Genomic DNA, 16,757 nt, shown 5'->3' on the forward strand with positions numbered 1-16,757 from the left:
GGTAAAAGCTTACCAAGAAGCAGTTTGTCAAGAGAAGCGGTGTTTATGTGAAAAACCTGACATGTTGTTAGAAATAACATTATTTTAACACATCAGCAACCTTCATTGTTGTTTAGTTGTTTCTTTTGTCCCCTGCTCTAAGCTCCAAAAGTAAATATGTTCTTAAAGATGAGCACTGCCTCTCTTCAGCACCACCTCTGGCTTCAGTCTGCTTATTTGTTTTTTCGCATGACATCACTTGCTGAGGTTTTGCTGTGCCTTACCAGTGTATGAAATGAAACTCAAGGTTTTGGCTTGGACACTACTGAGACTGCTTGGGGTACATGCACATAGCATGTGCAAGTTTCCCCATTGGGGTTTCAAACTCAGAGCACCCCATAAATGTGCTGTCATCAGTCCCTTCCTGGGCAAGAGATTTGGGGCAGAAAAAGAGCCCATGAACTCTCACTTTGCAGTCAGTGCAATCAGCTCTCTCTCTTTGGGTACAGGCACGTGAGTAAAGCCTAATGAGCTGGAGGGCATTAAGGAACTGATGGCTGCTGTGCAGAGGATAGGATGCTGTGCAACTGGAAAGGAAGAAATAGTAAGGCAGAGGGAAAGGATGGGGGTGGGTTATGGCACTAAACCACACACACCTCCAATTCTCAAGTGCAGGCTTGGCTGTAGCAGAGATGTATCTTAATCTTTGCTCAATACTTGAAGCCACCCAGAACAGATTCTTTAATGAGGTTTGAAAATGTTCCACTCTTTAATGAAAAAAATGCTGTTCTGCTAAGACACACCCTCTTTACAGTACGTATATGTTATTAATTTATGCTACTGGGAGAAAATATCTGTTTTGATTTGTAAACAAATACCGACATTGTATGATAGAGGTCCCTTTTTTGTTCTTTGTAGCTTTTGACTTCCCAACTGGAAACTGAAGCTGTGATCAACTTTGTGGGAGAATCTTTTCTGAAAAGTCTTCCATCTATATTTTCGTTTCCTCATCCTCTCCAAAACAAAGCTGCACAGATTTGGTTTGTTTGGTGAAGATTTAGCTCAGGTTTTGATTTTCTTATAACATTTACATGAATTCTGCATTTGTGAGTTTCATTCACACAATTCAAGAGGCCTGAAGAGGGATGGAGGGGTATGTTCATCTGGTGTTCAGCTACTGAATGCATGAACAGTCCCTTAATATCTGGCAGGTAAGTTGGAAAACATCAAGATCCTCATGCAAACTACCCTGATTTGTATAGATAAAACCTTCTCTGCTTCTGCTCCTTGAATTTAGAACATTGACTGCTTCTGAGGAGAAAAATGATGCCAGAGGATAGGGCTATGGGTAGAACATCGTGCCAAAGCTCCTTAGCTTGTGCAGCAGGAGGCCAGGAGAGTGTCAGCTGCAGGTCTGAAGAGGTTTCTGTGCAGCCCAACCATGTTAAAAGCCTGCCAGAGTTTGTGACATGGCTGCTAAGAGGAATAAGGAGCAGTCCTGAGGGTTAACACCTGAGAACTTGTGATACTGAAGTGCAAGCAACACTAAAAAGAAATATTTTCTCTCTAGTTTCTAAAGGTGAGGCTTGCTACTGTGGTTCTGCCCCTCACAGCTAACCAAATCTCTTCCCCCAGCAGTGTCTGTGCACTGCTTCTCCCCTCTTGAGCTACATCAGGAGTGAAAACAGTGCAAAACTAACTCTTCCTCCTGCTGTTCTCCCCCAGCAGTGCCAGGGCTGCTCTGCTGTCTCCCTTATCTGTGCCACAGCAGCCCACAGCCAGAAGGGCCAAGTGCAAGTGCAAGGGGAACAGGGACTGCAAGGAGACTGAGAAAACTGTGAGTGTCAGGCTCAGCTACTGGGGCAATAATCTACATATATATTTATCTACCCAAGGTTATCTTCTAGGTTTTGTTGTCTTGGAAATCTGGTCTTTGATCTCATGGTTTCTTTTCTGTACAAGTACTAGACTATCTCTCTCTCTTGTGTTGCCTTTCCTAGAGCCTCACATAAAGGCTTCATGAAGAACTGGGTTTCAGAGGTTTACACAAACCCCCTAAGCACCATGTGCTGGCTGCAGAGCTTGGAAACTGTCTTTTACTAACAGGAAGGGTTTTCTCTGCTCTGCTGGTGAGCTGTAGGTGATGTGCAGTTGCAGAGCCTAACACAACTGCAGAGGAGACAAAAATATGCAAGACATCTGTGTCAATAAGATGCCCTGACAGGAATTCTTCCGTTGCTGTCTGCAACTGAAGTGGCACTGTCAAAACTCACAGCCTGATCATGATACATGTGCAGGATTGTGTCAGCTTGGGTTGGATCCACCTTGGCCCCGTTCTCAGTGGATGCAAATACTGCAGCAGCTTCACTGAGTTTGGTGGAGCAAATATTTAGAAAGAGTTGCTTTAAGTTCTCTGAGGTGCTGCTCAATCTCATGTTGCAAAAATTTGCTGTTTACCAGAATCCTGAGTGACTCCCAGGAGCTCTCTCGCCTCTTCTGCAATGAAGACTTTAGCAGGCACAGATACCCACTGAATTTCTGCCAAGAACAACTTTCCCACTTCCAGTATGTGCACGGCAGCCGGGGGAGAGTGCACCTGGAGCACTGATGCTCCTGACTCTGGCTGAGGTACTGGTAGGGTTGTGCTTGTTTATCTCTGACTTAGTGCATGAGAGCAACAAAGGGATATCTGAAGCTCTTGTATTGGGCCCCTGTTTTCCTTCTAGGCAAATGTCAGGTTCAAGGAGGAATAAACCATCCTTTCTTCATAGGCAGCATCCCACTTTCTGCATAATGCACTTCCCTCACATCCACTGTTGGGCTCATTGTTCCAGGCTTTGCTCAGCATCAGAAAGAAGTGTATGTATAATCACATACAGGTGCTCAGAGCCAGCATTTCTGCAGAGGCCGGCTCCTCATGGTGGGTCATAGTTGAAGTGTCTGGTTAAGGCTGCGGCTGTGATACAGAGAGAATCTATGTGTTTTCACTCTTGGTTTTTGTGAGGATGGCTGCATGGGTTGCATCCTGCGCTCTGTAAATCTCAAAGGATCCGTTTATTTTTGTTTCTAGTTACATGTAGTTCGTTTTCCAGAAGGAGTTTCTGCTTTTCTCCTCCACTTTTGGAGTAGTTACTAAGAGCCAGTGCCTTGACTGCTTTACTCTCATCATCCTAAAGGCATAGCAGTCCACAGTAGGGTGATTATCAGTGTTTGACAGCAAACACAAAAGCTATGAGTGAAAGAGATCAAAGTGATGAGCTGACCTGAGCTAGCTCTTTTGGCTACCACAACTCTGGGTGACTACTGAACAGTACTATAGCACTGAACTCACCAGTTTCAGGCCTTCTCAGAGCTCAGAATATCCTTTAGTATGTGTAATGGCCGTGTTTATGCAAGTATTGCAGCTTGTTGCACCTTCTGTGCAAAAAGATGTGTCTGTGTCTCATTATTGCAGTGCTGTTTCTGAATGCTAGGGATGCTTAAATTCTGGCAAACACTCAACTTAGTGATTGTAAGATGTTTTCAAGATGATATGGGAAGAAAATAAAGAACAATAGACAATTTGCTGTCTTGTGCAGAGGAGGTGGGAGAACAGCTGAATATGTTATCCTGCTTCTCCACGTGGTCTAGCTCGGAGCTGAGACATGTTGCTACTACCCACTGCTTTTACAAGAGAGAAAAACATCTGACTGGAGAGATTTCTGTTCCTGTACATGTGGCTCAGCACAGATGTCCTTTGTGATTGTGGGGTCTGACCAAAGGCAGTGTAGGGGTTCCTGTCTATGACAGAGCAGTGTCCACCCTTAACACACACTGCCTTTGCAATTGCACATGACTACACCTCAGTTACATGACGTGGGAGTGAATGGACTGCTCTGAGGGGGTGTTAATACATGTGTTACAACCTCCTTACAACACTGACCCCTGACTTGATCTTCCAGGCAAATTGGTACTTGATCCCTCATGTAGGAACCCTTTAATCAGTCTGATGTCTGGTTTCTGTGTCCCCAGGTTCTATTATAACATATAACCCAGTAGCCTGTGATATTGGAAAAGGTTTGTAACTGATTTTTACCTTGTACCTGTACCTGTATAGACTGAATTTAAAATGCTGACAGGCATGTCAGAGGCACACTGTGCATGCCATTTGTGCACTCCCTGTCCTTGTGAATGACTGTGCAATGTGAAAAACCCTGGTTGATAACTGGTTTTGAGTTAGGTTCGACTCTGTTACCCTAAATTCCATGAATTATCACAGCACAAAAGAAGAAATTGTGCCTACATTTGGCTTGATTTAGCCACCAGATCTGGAGATGGAGTAAGACCTTTCAAAACCCAGTCATTCTATCCCAGCCTCTTCCCACCTCCCTTTGCAACTAAACATGTTGATTCTGTATGCTGATACAGCTTCTTCAAATCTGGGATATCTTTTGGCTGCATCTCTTCCCCCACTGGAAATAACACCCTCCCTCCCCCCCGTCCCCTCCACCCCACTCAAATTCTTCAGCTGCATCAGGGCAAGCAGCCAACTCCTTTTCTGAGCATCTCTTGTTTGAGGCTCCATCCAGATGCTTCGGGAGAGACGCCTGATCAAAGCAGACAGTGCTGCGATTCAGCCTGTTTGCAGGGAGCTGTGAAACAGTCCTGTACTCCCCGGAAAATGCTGCGGCTCTCCATCAGGCTGCTTTGATGTCAGCTGCCCAGACATCTCACCAATGATGTGGTTGTCCCCCCACATCCAGGATGGCACAAGGGACAGAAAGAGATAAGCACAAACATTTGGTTGGCAGTATGAGTGGTGGAAAGAATGCAATTTTCTCTGACACGGATGATTTTTTAAACTTTTCTGTGATATTATTTGCCCTTCCCTCTTTTCTTCTTTTTTAATTACAGCAAGTTGACGACTTCACTCAGCATTCCCTTGGCTGAATGATACATATAATTTGACGATGAGTATGGCAGCAATAGTAATTATGAACTCTACAAGAGAAGTTGCATTTTATAATGGAAAAGTTTTCCAGTTTGTGTTTAGTAAAGGTTATATTTACCACAAAATGCCACAATGTGTGTTGCAGCCTATAAATTCTTGTGCTTTTTGAATGGTTACCTGCATACAGTGCTGACAGTCTTCTGAAAGGCTTAATATAAAACTGTTCAGCCAGCTGAAGTGAGATGCACTTGTTCACACCGTAACCCTTATATATAGCAGTTAGAGTCAAACTTTTCCTTATACTGTGTATCTCATAGTCTACAATCACTGCTACACTCAATTTTATTTCAGGCAGCTTTAACAGTGCATGTCAAGTGAGTCTGACAGGAGGCTTACAAGAAGCTCTCCATCCCCAGAACTCCATTACCACAAGTAGTTTAAAATGGTCACATCCTTGGCAAGGTGAGCAGAGATGCCCCAGGCAGCATGAAGCCCAACTGCAGGACGGTTCAAACTGCTGGAGCCAGACCTGGTGGCTGGTGCTGTTGAGGATGGACATGGGCATTTTGCTGACTGGATACTCCCTGCATCACTGGGAGGCTGAAATTTGGCATCTCTGTTGCCCTTGTTATTGTTTTAGATAGAGAGAAAGTTTCATGCTCTGGGACTGCAAACCTGCAACCTGCATAAATACTGGATCAACACACATGTGCCAAAGTCATTGACAGTGACTGTTTTTTTATGGGAATCCAAACTTAGATGCTTTCTCAGTGGCTAAGCTGTTGTTCCATCTAATGAACAAGTACTGATGGTGACACCAGTTGAGTGGCATTGAGGCAAGCAAGCAGCTAAAATCACAGGTTCTTACCACAGTTCATGTGGGCTATGTGACTGTCCTGGGTCTGCCAAGTGTGATGAGAAACTGGGTGAACATGTTCTGTCAGGAGAGCATAACAGGCAAAAAAAAGGTGGCAAAATAATCATAAACGTGTAAATTTCTATTTTTCTGAACAACTTGGTGAAAATTTACATTAGATTCTCTTTTGTCGCAGCAAACATACTCATTCCTTCTAATTCAGGCTGGAGATGTTCCAGATAAGGTGTTTGCACGTCCTACTTACCTGGTCATGATTTGTTCTTATGTCACGTTGATGACCTGAAGGAGGAGTTATTGTAAAACATGAAGTGTTTTTCCTCATAATTTAGGAAAAAAAAGTTGGAAAAATAATTTTGAATTTTTCATCAAAAATGAAAAAGAAATTCAAAACCCAACTGTGATTATTTTGCTCCTCTTCCAGCTTTCTGTTATGAAACACATTTACTATTTTTTGAACTGCTCTGGTAAAGGGCAAGTCATGTAATTCCTGGAGAAGGATGATTTCAGGATATGAAAAACTCTAAAGTGAAGCCAGATGAAAAATGAGGATTTGAGGGATTTGCTTTTATATTTCTCTTCAGCTTGCAAGTGTTTTTGGAATATGCCTAGGTGTTGCATGTGCCTGTGTGTTTTTTGAACCAAGGCCACTGCAGAAGGAGCAACCCTGCAACAGAAACTTTGCCTAAGCATATGGGCAATTGCATTATATGTCAGATGTTTTTTAGGCAGATTATGAGCTTTATGTGCAATGTTTTCTTCCTCTGTGTTTTCTTAAATATTACCACAACCCCCATTAAAAATACCAGGGTCCCAAGTAATGGTCTGCCAGTTACAGCTCCTACGGCTAACACTTCTGCTCTTTGCATGTTGTGAATTATTGGGAAATGCACTGCTTCTTCTGTGAGGGAGGAACTTTGCTGGTATATTGGAAAGCTTTATGTGCATGTGAGATGGGTATTGCTGAGTGCAGCCTATGAGTATATGCCATAAGAGATCTCTTGAATTAAAACTGTTTCCCAGGTAACTTTGAAGATCTGATGAACTACACTGCTGTCCCTGTTGTTGCTGGAAGTGCTGGGCCTTTAGAAAGCTGGAGCATACTCACATTCCCAGTATTAACACAGTTCTATTCTTTCATGTAACTTCATGTTGAAGTGACAAGTTTGGAGAAGAGATATTTATTAGTTTCCTTTACATTATCTATGGTTCTCAATGTTCTGTCAGCTGCAAAGCCTGTGTAGGTGCTACTGTTTTTCAGCCCAAGACCATCTCCTAGCAACAAGCACCTCCATAACCCCACAGATCAGTTATGGTGTTTCTTTCACAGGAGTATTTCCACAGATCTCCTCGGTCAGGCTCAGAGGGCAGTAGGACTGTTTGCTCTCCAGCTTTAAGCTGCCTCACTCAAATTACTCACCCTAGGCTCTTTATATTGCATGCCCATAAGCAGAAGTTCGATCTTAAACTATTTTACTTTTTAATTTAGTTTTTAAACTTGTGTGTGTGTGTGTTAATTTGAGATTTTGGCTGCATTGGGTGCTTCCTCCTTTGGCTGTTGCCTTCACAGGTATCATGGGAAAATAGAGTTTTCATTATTGTGTACTGACTCAACAGATACCGGACCTTTGCTGCTGGATAAAACATGCTCTATCTTGAGATTTGAGTGATTCTCCTTTGGAAGTATTAATGTTGTGGGTTGTGGAGTTTTGTTTTGTTTTGCTTTTTTTTGAGGGGGGGTGTTAATATTTCAGATTTTTTTAGTTTAACAAGTGCTGGACATTTTATTTTTCTTATGTTCTTTTCCCCTGACCTGTTTTTTTTGTGGTCTTTTTCCTTTCAGATATTTATATCCCCAGCCAGGAAAGCATCGAAGTCCATGTGTTCATCCTTTTCTGCTCAGGAAGGCTCCTAAATATACAAGGCAAGTGCCTAGTTCCTGCTGAGGTCTCAGCAACCTACTGACATGTTTAAGCTTTTGTTTTTGTGTATTCTTAGACTGCAACTTCCATTTAATGTTTCACTCTCATTAATAAATTGTTTCATTTGGGAGATGAAGTCATGCACCCTTTGGTGGATGACAAAGGGGCATTGTAAATGACTGCTGAGATCTGAAACTTCTTGCTCTGTTTTATGACTTCTGGCAGTACTAAGTAAACGTAACAGCCAGGCCCTGATCACTCAGCCAGGTGCCTGGCATTGAGGGCAAGTGGCAAAGCACTGTTCACATATACACAGCTCACATCTTCTATCCACCAAAGAAGGATGCTCCTGTCCCTAATGGCTATTGTGGTCATCCCTGGCATACTGCAATTCCTAAAACGCTGCTGGAAAATTGCATCTGGGAAGACTGTCTGAGCGGGGTCCTCTTATTACATCCATATTGAAGAAGGAGTTGCAAGGGTGGTGGAGAAACCTCCGAGCAGGAGTATTTAGTACACAGTTTGGAGGAAAAGGTTGGATTCTGGATCCTGAGGTAGGTTGTTCCACCTGCCATACAAGACATTTGTAGTTTTAAAAGATTTTTTAAAAATACAGCTCTAAATTTTGTAGCTTTTTAACTATTATTACATGAATAATTACTGAACTCACAATGAGCAAAATCTAATTAAAAGCATTACCATATTTTGTATAAGCATGATAAGAAAGAGATGAATGAGGATAAACTTACAATCATCGTGTTCTCATACTAGTTTCATAGTCCCATTCATCCTGGTATTGTCTTCTTAGTCAATATTTCAGCATAAATAAAAGTCTCTGCAGTTTGATTAAACTTGCTTGGCCCACTGTGTCTGAGGCATGACTAGGGTAGTGCAAAGGATGCAGACATGCTACTGCTTGTCTGTAGACAGATAAGGCTTGTGTTGTGCAAAATGAAGCAAATAACAACTTGCTTCTGAGTCTAAATTGGAGCAGCTGTGGACTGTAGCAGCCATCTAGCCGGTTTAACTGGTTACATAGAGTTGGGTCCATGTGGTAGCATTCAGCATGAAATCCCATGCCTGATTTTCTTAGTAGGCTTTAGGATGTAGCGTCTGGGAGCTGGGGGGAAGATGAAGGAGGTTCCAGAAGCAAAGCTGGAAGTACATCAGGTAAAACAGAAGTGAGATGGAGATTTTAGCTTTCACCTTTTGAGCGCTATTAGGGTTCAAGACAACTGTGCCATGTTTCAAGGGATTGTCCTGGCTGCTTCAGCCAGGGATGAGGATGCCATCCTGAACAGTGGGGTTTTGCAGAAGCAGAAGCCACCAGGGCTGCAGAGTGGAGCTGCAGGGGGAGGGAGGGAGAATCTGCGTGGGGAGAGAGAGAGAGAGGCTTGGCTGTGATGTTGCTACCAGTATCCCCTTCTCCCTGTGCTTCATCTAGAAGTCTCATTTATCTGAAGGTATGGATGTTGTCCAAGTGGTGTAAGTGCTTAGCTTTCAGTGTGTGAATAAACATGGACAAGACAGCTAACAAGCTGGGGAAAGGCAAGGTTTGGAGGTGGCTGTGGAGGGTGGGGAGTTGCATAGTGACACTGGATTTATCCTGTCCCCTGACACAGCCATTTTCTCTTTTGTGCCTGACAGCTATGACACAGGATGCTGCTGAATGGTGGCTCTGAATGGTCCTTTTCTTTGTACATGGTGTTTATCAGTAAGAAATTAGGGTGTTCATCACTTGGTAAGTATGGTGATCCCAGTGCCATTTGGGTAATCATATTGACACCACTACCTGATGGGGAAAAAATGTGAATAAATGTCACACATTTTATTTTAAATCTGAACTGCTAAATGACATTTAATGTTCTGGGCTTTTTGCCCAGTAGGATGCAAACGTGACTGTTCGTATCCTGCCTCTTTAAAATCATTGAGATCTTTTGTGGGGAGCTGTATGGTTACCTGGAGGAAGGCTGTGTGACTTGATAAGCACTCTTCTCCCACCATGGTTTAGCAACAGCAGCTCTGCCTCCCTTTGAAGGGAATGGTATCCCTATGCTTGCCAGCTCTTTATTTTTGCTTTTGTTACTGCCACCTGTGCAGTGGGAGTGTGCAAGGAGCATGAGACATGTAGGACATTGGTACCATCTCTCTGTGGGCTGCAGAATAGGGCAGAGCATGAAGAACTGCTCTGGGCCAGCAGAGAGCTGGAACACACAGAGTCTGCAAGTCAGCAGTGTGAAAATAGAGGTGTCCTCTCACTGCAACTTCTGCTCAGCATCTCACCTGTCAGGACTGACAGAAATACCTTGCGGTGGGAAGACAGAGCCTAGCCACAAATGCCTGCTGGGTGTTAGTAAATGGGTGCTCCTTCCAGTGAGCGGCTTTTGAAAGCTGCTTTTCCCCCTACTCCATTGACCCAGTTTTGCTCCACTGACCAGTGAGGGATCAAGACGAGAAGCAGAAGAAGCAAGGAGGAAATGCAGACATCTTTTCTTATGGGCAGTAATTTAATGAATGAAAAAACAACTGATAACTCTTTCCTTCTGGCACCAGGGAAAGCATCTCTCACGATCCTCTCCCCAACCTCCCCTACCTAAAACTTATTCTCTTTATCTGAGCTATATTAAACAACACATATTTAACAAAGTCTTGCTAATGTCTGAGCCGGAACTAGGGTAGGGAGTTTTCCAGAAAAAAAGTGGGAAACCCTTTCTAATGTGATTATTGCTTGTGTGAAGTGTGAGCTGTCTGGAGGAGGGGGAACGCGGGAGGGCATGAACAGCAGCAATGTGGTCTTTAGCAGGTGTTGGAGAGAGCAGAGTCTAATGAGAATCATAGAAACACTTGAAAGGTTTTTAACTCCAATACAGGATTTTCAGGAGCTGTTGATAGGAAACAGTAGTGACCCAACTGACGGTTAAAGAGATGAAAGGAAGCCCTTTGGATTAAATAAGATTTAGGAAATAAAAGGATTAGTGCTAGACAAAAACTAGATTTAGGGGTTTATTTAACCAGTGCAGTGTGGCATGATGGGATGTGGGGCATCAGAAAGGAGATGAAAGACAAAACAAAAAGACAAATGTGGGAGGTAGTAGGGAGGCAAGGAATCAGCACAACATCTCAAAAAACCCTTCACAAATCTTCTTATAATTGAAAATGGCACAAAAAAAAAGAGAGTAGTTTTCATTAGCAACCCCAGTTTCTTTACATAGTAACAAGAATTGTTACAATGACCAGAAATCTTCTGTGATGGGGCTGCCATCTCAAATCCCTGCCACAGGAGAGAAGAGCACATGTTGTCAGTCTACTTGCACTTACAGATTAGATGTCTGATGAGGTAAGATCAGATTTATATAGAACTATCTCTCTATTAGATTCATAATTGTGCTCTGAAGTAGGGGCTGATGGAGGAACCATTCTTGTTTAAGAGATCTCCATTTGGAGGTCTCCAATGAAGTTGATGGCAATCGTAGATATTAGGGGTATGATTGGTGGAGCCATGAGTATAGAACTCCTCCAGGCAGCGTCTGTTGCAGAAACATGTCCTTCCAGAGCTCAACTTCCCAGCTTCTGGCTGAATCATCTACAGGTGATCATTTGTACTATAAGAAAAGTATAGAAAAAATAGAATACAGTAAAGAATTTTACTTGAATGGATCCATTGTTCTCTTAGTGACACCTTCAAAGTCCACTGAAGACAGTAGAGTGACTACCAGCAGTTTTGGCTCAGACCTTAGGAAAGCATAGTCAGGTAATGTGGGTGCTCTTGGCTTCTTGCAAGTGCTATGTTGAGAAAACACCACCTCCTCTGTTCCAAAAGATGCTGTTACTCTAGATCTCCAGGATAGTTGTGGACTTTTCTAGTGTGTTAGAGGCTATCAGAGGAAGAACAAATGCACCTTTTTTCCCCCCTTCAAGTATCCAAAGTGAGACTAGATTCTTTTCTAGGTGAAAAAGCAAATGTATTTTGTGGCCTCATTTTACCAATAGGAAGACTTTTTATAGTCCCAGTTATGACTGGGCTAAGAAGGTTTATAATAATTAGTGGATGTTCAAATTAAAGTAATTCGATTTTTTTTTCTGCCAGCATTTCTGGTAAGATGTTAGCATAGAAATGTTTCTTCAGACAACATTTTCTTTTCACTTATTCCGTTATTATACAGGAATGACAATAGGGTTAAACAAAAAAAAAAGTTAAAGCTAAGAAATGCCTTTATTTAAGTTTATTGGGAACCTTTTCTAGGGTACTTAGTGGTTTAGTCCCTAAAATGGCCCAGAGTAGTTTTTTTTCAGTGAACTCTGACCTGAATAAGAAATCCAGATATAAGTAAAAGATTTACATTTTATTTTTTGTTGCTTTGTATGTTTTATATTGCTGTCTGTGAAGAGATGTATATTCCAGTTGATTTGCTTTGGATGGAAATGGAAGCTTGGCTAAAATTATATAGAAAGTGCTTAAGAGACATTTTATTTGTCAGTAAAATGGCCTTCAATATACTGACTAAATAAGGAAATCTCATTTTTTTAAATCTAAATTACCCATTTCATTTATTATAGGTTTTGTCCAGTTGAATGAAAGCAGTTAAAAGCTGTTTTTCCTCAATAAGCTGGTCACCATATTATTAATGCAAAACTAATATGGTCCCCATGCAGACATGATTTTCAAAGGTACTTCAATGTCTGCTTGGATTTTCCAAAACACCTTGCTGGATGAAGTGTCTAATAACTCATGATGTCAGTGAGCATACATCAACATCTGTTAGTGCTTAGGTACCCTTGAAATAGGGGTTTTCAAAGTTTGCTTTAAATAACTGGCCTGCAGCCCCAGGCTCCTTGACTGTGTCTTCGCACTTCCAAGCAAATGCAGTCAAGTCCAAAGGGCAGACATGTTATTCTTTGGATCAGTATAAATCCTTCCTGGTCACCAAGCTCTTCCATGTCCTTGCCATTGAGGGCTGGAGTTTACAGCCTTGTGTCTTATAACAGCAGGCATTGTTCATATGCACTTCAGGATGAGGGTGGGTTTGCTGGTTTGGTTGGTTTGTTCCCTGCCAGTCTTTATTAAAAATCACGATGTACACCCATCAAAACCTGTTGCAAGACATCCAGGTGACACGCAGGAGAGCCTTGTGGACTTCCTTTTGCCTCCCAGCCCCTCCTTTCCCAGAGCAGGTAACTTGGCTAAGCTTAAGCAGGTTTTCATGAACATAGTAAATGCCAGGACATTCAGACACAGGTAATTTCAAATCTTCACATTTCAGAGTTTTACATTCTTCTTCCAGGGCAGTACAATGGTGAAGTTTTCAGTGGGTATGTTGGTTGCTATTGAGGCTTCTGTTTGTTTTTAATCTGAAATCAATTATCTGTCATGGGAAATGTTTTCTTGGGTGAGCAACATCTGGAAAATATGTTTAAAAAAGTCAAGAAAATTAATGTATTAATAAAGGGAAGTTTGGGACATCATGTTAAACAGTGCCACTAAGCTTCTTGTAGGTAGTACAAGAATGATTGTTTCAGAACATCCTGGAACACTGATTTTCAGAGAAATGTGTATATATTTATAATTTATTCCAAACTTTGAAAAAGTTCCATCATTATTTTCTTTAAAAATTATGTTTAGTTTGAGTATGCTTCTGAACTGCTGTTTGTTCTCATTTTTGTCTCCCTTTTAATTAGAGTAGAATAAATGCTGAAATGTTGTTGGGGTGGACTTGAAATTCCTCAACCAGAACATACCAGAGGTTTCAGAAAAACAGAAACCCCCTTTGTTGTGAGCCACAACAGAATACTTTTCTGTTGTCCAAATGTCTCCCTGGGGACAGCCTTCACACATAAACCATTTTTGCTCACTAGCAACAGGGGGTTACCTGGCAATTCCCACTCCCTCTGTCATCCTACCAGTTCCCCTAACCCAATTGCAGCCGCTAATGTAAGCTCGAAGGAGCTCACACCCCTTTCAGGCACTCACTGGTATCGTTTTTTTCAGCTCCAAAATGAAATTGGCAGAGCAGTTGGATTGTTCCCTGCTAATAACTTATTATAAATAGCTACAAAATTAGACAGCTAAGGAAAATTTACGGGTTTTTTGTTATCTCTGGCTTATTCATTCTCCAAAGACACTTTTTCTCCAGGTGACACTCGTGGTTTAAGCTTAGGAATTTTTGATGTCACCTTGGGAAATGATAGGGCAAAAGCTATATGACCTCAGACTCTAAGATCTTAAAGGTCTTTTCCAACCTAAAATGATTCTATGATTCTGCTCCTGCCTGTTGTTCTTAGCAGACATTATATATGATTTGGGTTATTTTTTTTTTGGTGTTGTATTGTGAACAATTCTACATTGAGGTGGAATGTTGAAATCCCAGCTCAGATGGGCTGGCTCTCTATATAAAGGCATCACATGAAGCTTGTTGAACTGACCTTCTTTTACATGAAGTCATTGTGTTGATTGTCTCAAGCCTCTGGTCAGCTTTGATGTGAGCTACAATATATCTATGATCTCAGCCTAGGGATAAGCTGGTGGCCCTGGACTCAACTGTGGTTAAACACGAATATAAACAAAGTGGAGATTTGCTCTGTGCCAGACGAGGTCACTTTCAATTGTACCCACAAACTCATAGAAAATTGATATCTTTGGTTTAGTGCAAATATGTAATGGTACCAAAAGAAACAGTATTCCAGGCAAAATAATATTTAATGCTTACCAGCTCACATACGTTGACTCTGTGATTTCAGTCTGTGGAAGAGATCACACAGTAACTCTGTAAATACTAGTGGAAGGCTTTGAATGTATTTGGGCTTCATTTCTTACAGATTAAAGGGTTTCTGCACTGCCTATTTCAGCCCTTCCTTTTAACTTATTTTTCCTTGTTAAGTCACTGAAGTTGACTTTATGGGGCATTAGATCATGTATCAAATGTGTGTATATAACTGGATAGACACTGTTTTTTTATCCTTCTGGGTATTTATTTTGAAGGAAGTCATGTATGAACTATCATCAGTTCTTAAATGACTGAAGCATTCAGCTGCTGTGTTTTTGGGAGCAGGTGGTTTGTCTACAACTGCTGCAGGATGGTATCTTATGTTTTACATTTTTCAAGCCAAGGGAAAGGAAAAATGTAAGCTTACATGAAAGATGGTGGCATGCAAACATAAAAGATGGTGGCATGCAAGGGATTGCTTAAATGTTTCTACGTACTATAATCAGTAAACTATACCAAATTGAGCACATCAGGGGGAGTATGGAAAGCTTCTGTGGTGGTACAGAGAAAGGAGAAAAGCTTTTGTAAAGACAGAAAGACATATAACCTGTTTTAGTAGTCATCTTGAACAGTTAACCCTATTCCTTGGCCTAAGTCTAAGCTGAACATAAAGCAGTAACCTTTGTAGAGAGGCTTGGTTTACTTTTCTGTGTGCTGTGAGGAGCCAGGCAGCATGTTCTAGCACTGCTTTGATGCTTAGCAAATGGGTTTATTTTTTAGCATTTTGGTTAAGCTCCACAAAGTCATGAAGATTCCCTTTGGGACTGCAGATATTGAAGAGTAAATTTAAAAGCTGGGCTGAAGCTGAAACCTGCTGAAGCTGCTTCTCTGTAGGAAAAGACCTTTTTGGGAGAAATTCTTTCAAATGATAATGAAAAGCTATGAAGCTGTCAGTGCAACCCCTGAAAATCAAGATGCCTTGGAAATGGTAATGTGTTCACTGAAACAGGTAATGGGAATATTACATCTGGTCTTCTTCAGGATGAGTCACACGCTTTTCCTCTTTTCTAATTCTGCAGAGACTTGGCACCTCTATGTGATGAAATCCATATACTGGCTGCGGTTGCAGGGCTGAGCAAAACACAGAACAGATGAAGAGATACAGGTCAATATGTGCATTTATAGTTGTTTGCCAAAATGACACGGATCCAGAGGAATGTTTGAATATTATCCAGAAATTGTCATTCGTGAATACACATCTACTGAGATGACCCTAGAGAATACACACCTGGGTTTTACTTAACCAATTGCAGAAGAGATACCAACTCAAGAGTCCTGAGACACTGAAACATTTTCAGACAGGCCAACGCTTTTCTAAAATATCCTGGGATTTGGGGTACAATGGGCTGTATTTTTAATTTCATTTAAAAAAAACCCAACCAAACCACCCCAAGCCCCCAACCCTAAGAAAGGGGCAGAAAATGTACAATGTTACCTCGGCTTGAGCATTTTGATGGATAGGACACCTGGTTTGGTTTTATTTTTTGGGGTTTTTTTGTTGGGTTTTTTTTTTCCACTTGCTTGTTTTTGTCTTGTCTTACATAAGCAATAGATAATTTTGAGAAGTGATTCCTGCAGTTAATGATTTTCCCTGTAACCATCAGGCCCTTTATCTGGAAGATGGTGGAGTTTATGGAGAAAAACCTCTGGTTTAAGAGATTAACAGTGCAAGATTGTGTCCTCCATACAGACTGATTTTAAAATGGGGTGATAAAACTGCATGTAATACATGAAAGTGTTCCTACTTGGGTCCCTGGGAATATCCTACTCCCTGGGACCTGGTACAATAAAAACTGTTTGATGTTTAGTCTAAATTTTTCCTTTCTTAGTGTTGTCCTTGTTTCTAGTTGTTTCTCTTTTACTACCCTAACTTGTTATTCTTCTGCTAGTTGTTTATTTCTAACAGATGCTTGTAGGCGGTTAACATATGTCCCCTCAGTCATTGCTTAGCTAAGTTGTACACACAGAAATTACTCCTTGCAATTTTTCTCTTCAGCTACTTAACATTTCCTTTGGTTTCTCATGGCTTCTAACATGTCTGCATTTCTGCAGAGCTGACAGAAGGATCCTGGGAGTGGCGATTTGCATCCTTTTCTTAAAAAAAAATAAAAAAATAAAAGAAAAAGCACAATATTTTTTTAATTAAAGCTATTTATTATTTTCAGTGCTGTAGCTTGTGGGCCCTCATTGTTCTGGAAGGCTGCAGAACAAAATGAGAGGTCACGTTCTACAGAGCTATTGCTTCTGTGAGTAGCTGCTTCAAAAAGGAATAAAACCCCAGCAAAACAAGA

General features: G+C 41.5%; 1 long non-coding RNA gene across 2 annotated transcripts; it reads left to right on the top strand.

Moving 5' to 3' along the window:
* The first annotated feature begins 8,045 nt into the window (after window positions 1-8,045).
* Window positions 8,046-16,401, top strand: LOC115947221 (uncharacterized). 2 transcript variants are annotated; one of them, XR_004081162.2, is made up of 3 exons: window positions 8,046-8,259; window positions 9,353-9,446; window positions 15,486-16,401. It is a non-coding gene; the product is annotated as an uncharacterized lncRNA (long non-coding RNA). The 2 variants fall into 2 exon arrangements; XR_004081163.2 differs by lacking the exon at window positions 8,046-8,259 and adding an exon at window positions 8,766-8,875.
* The last annotated feature ends 356 nt before the right edge of the window (window positions 16,402-16,757 follow it).

Source organism: Melopsittacus undulatus, chromosome 1 (assembly GCF_012275295.1).
Source record: "Melopsittacus undulatus isolate bMelUnd1 chromosome 1, bMelUnd1.mat.Z, whole genome shotgun sequence".
NCBI classification, from domain to species: domain Eukaryota; kingdom Metazoa; phylum Chordata; class Aves; order Psittaciformes; family Psittaculidae; genus Melopsittacus; species Melopsittacus undulatus.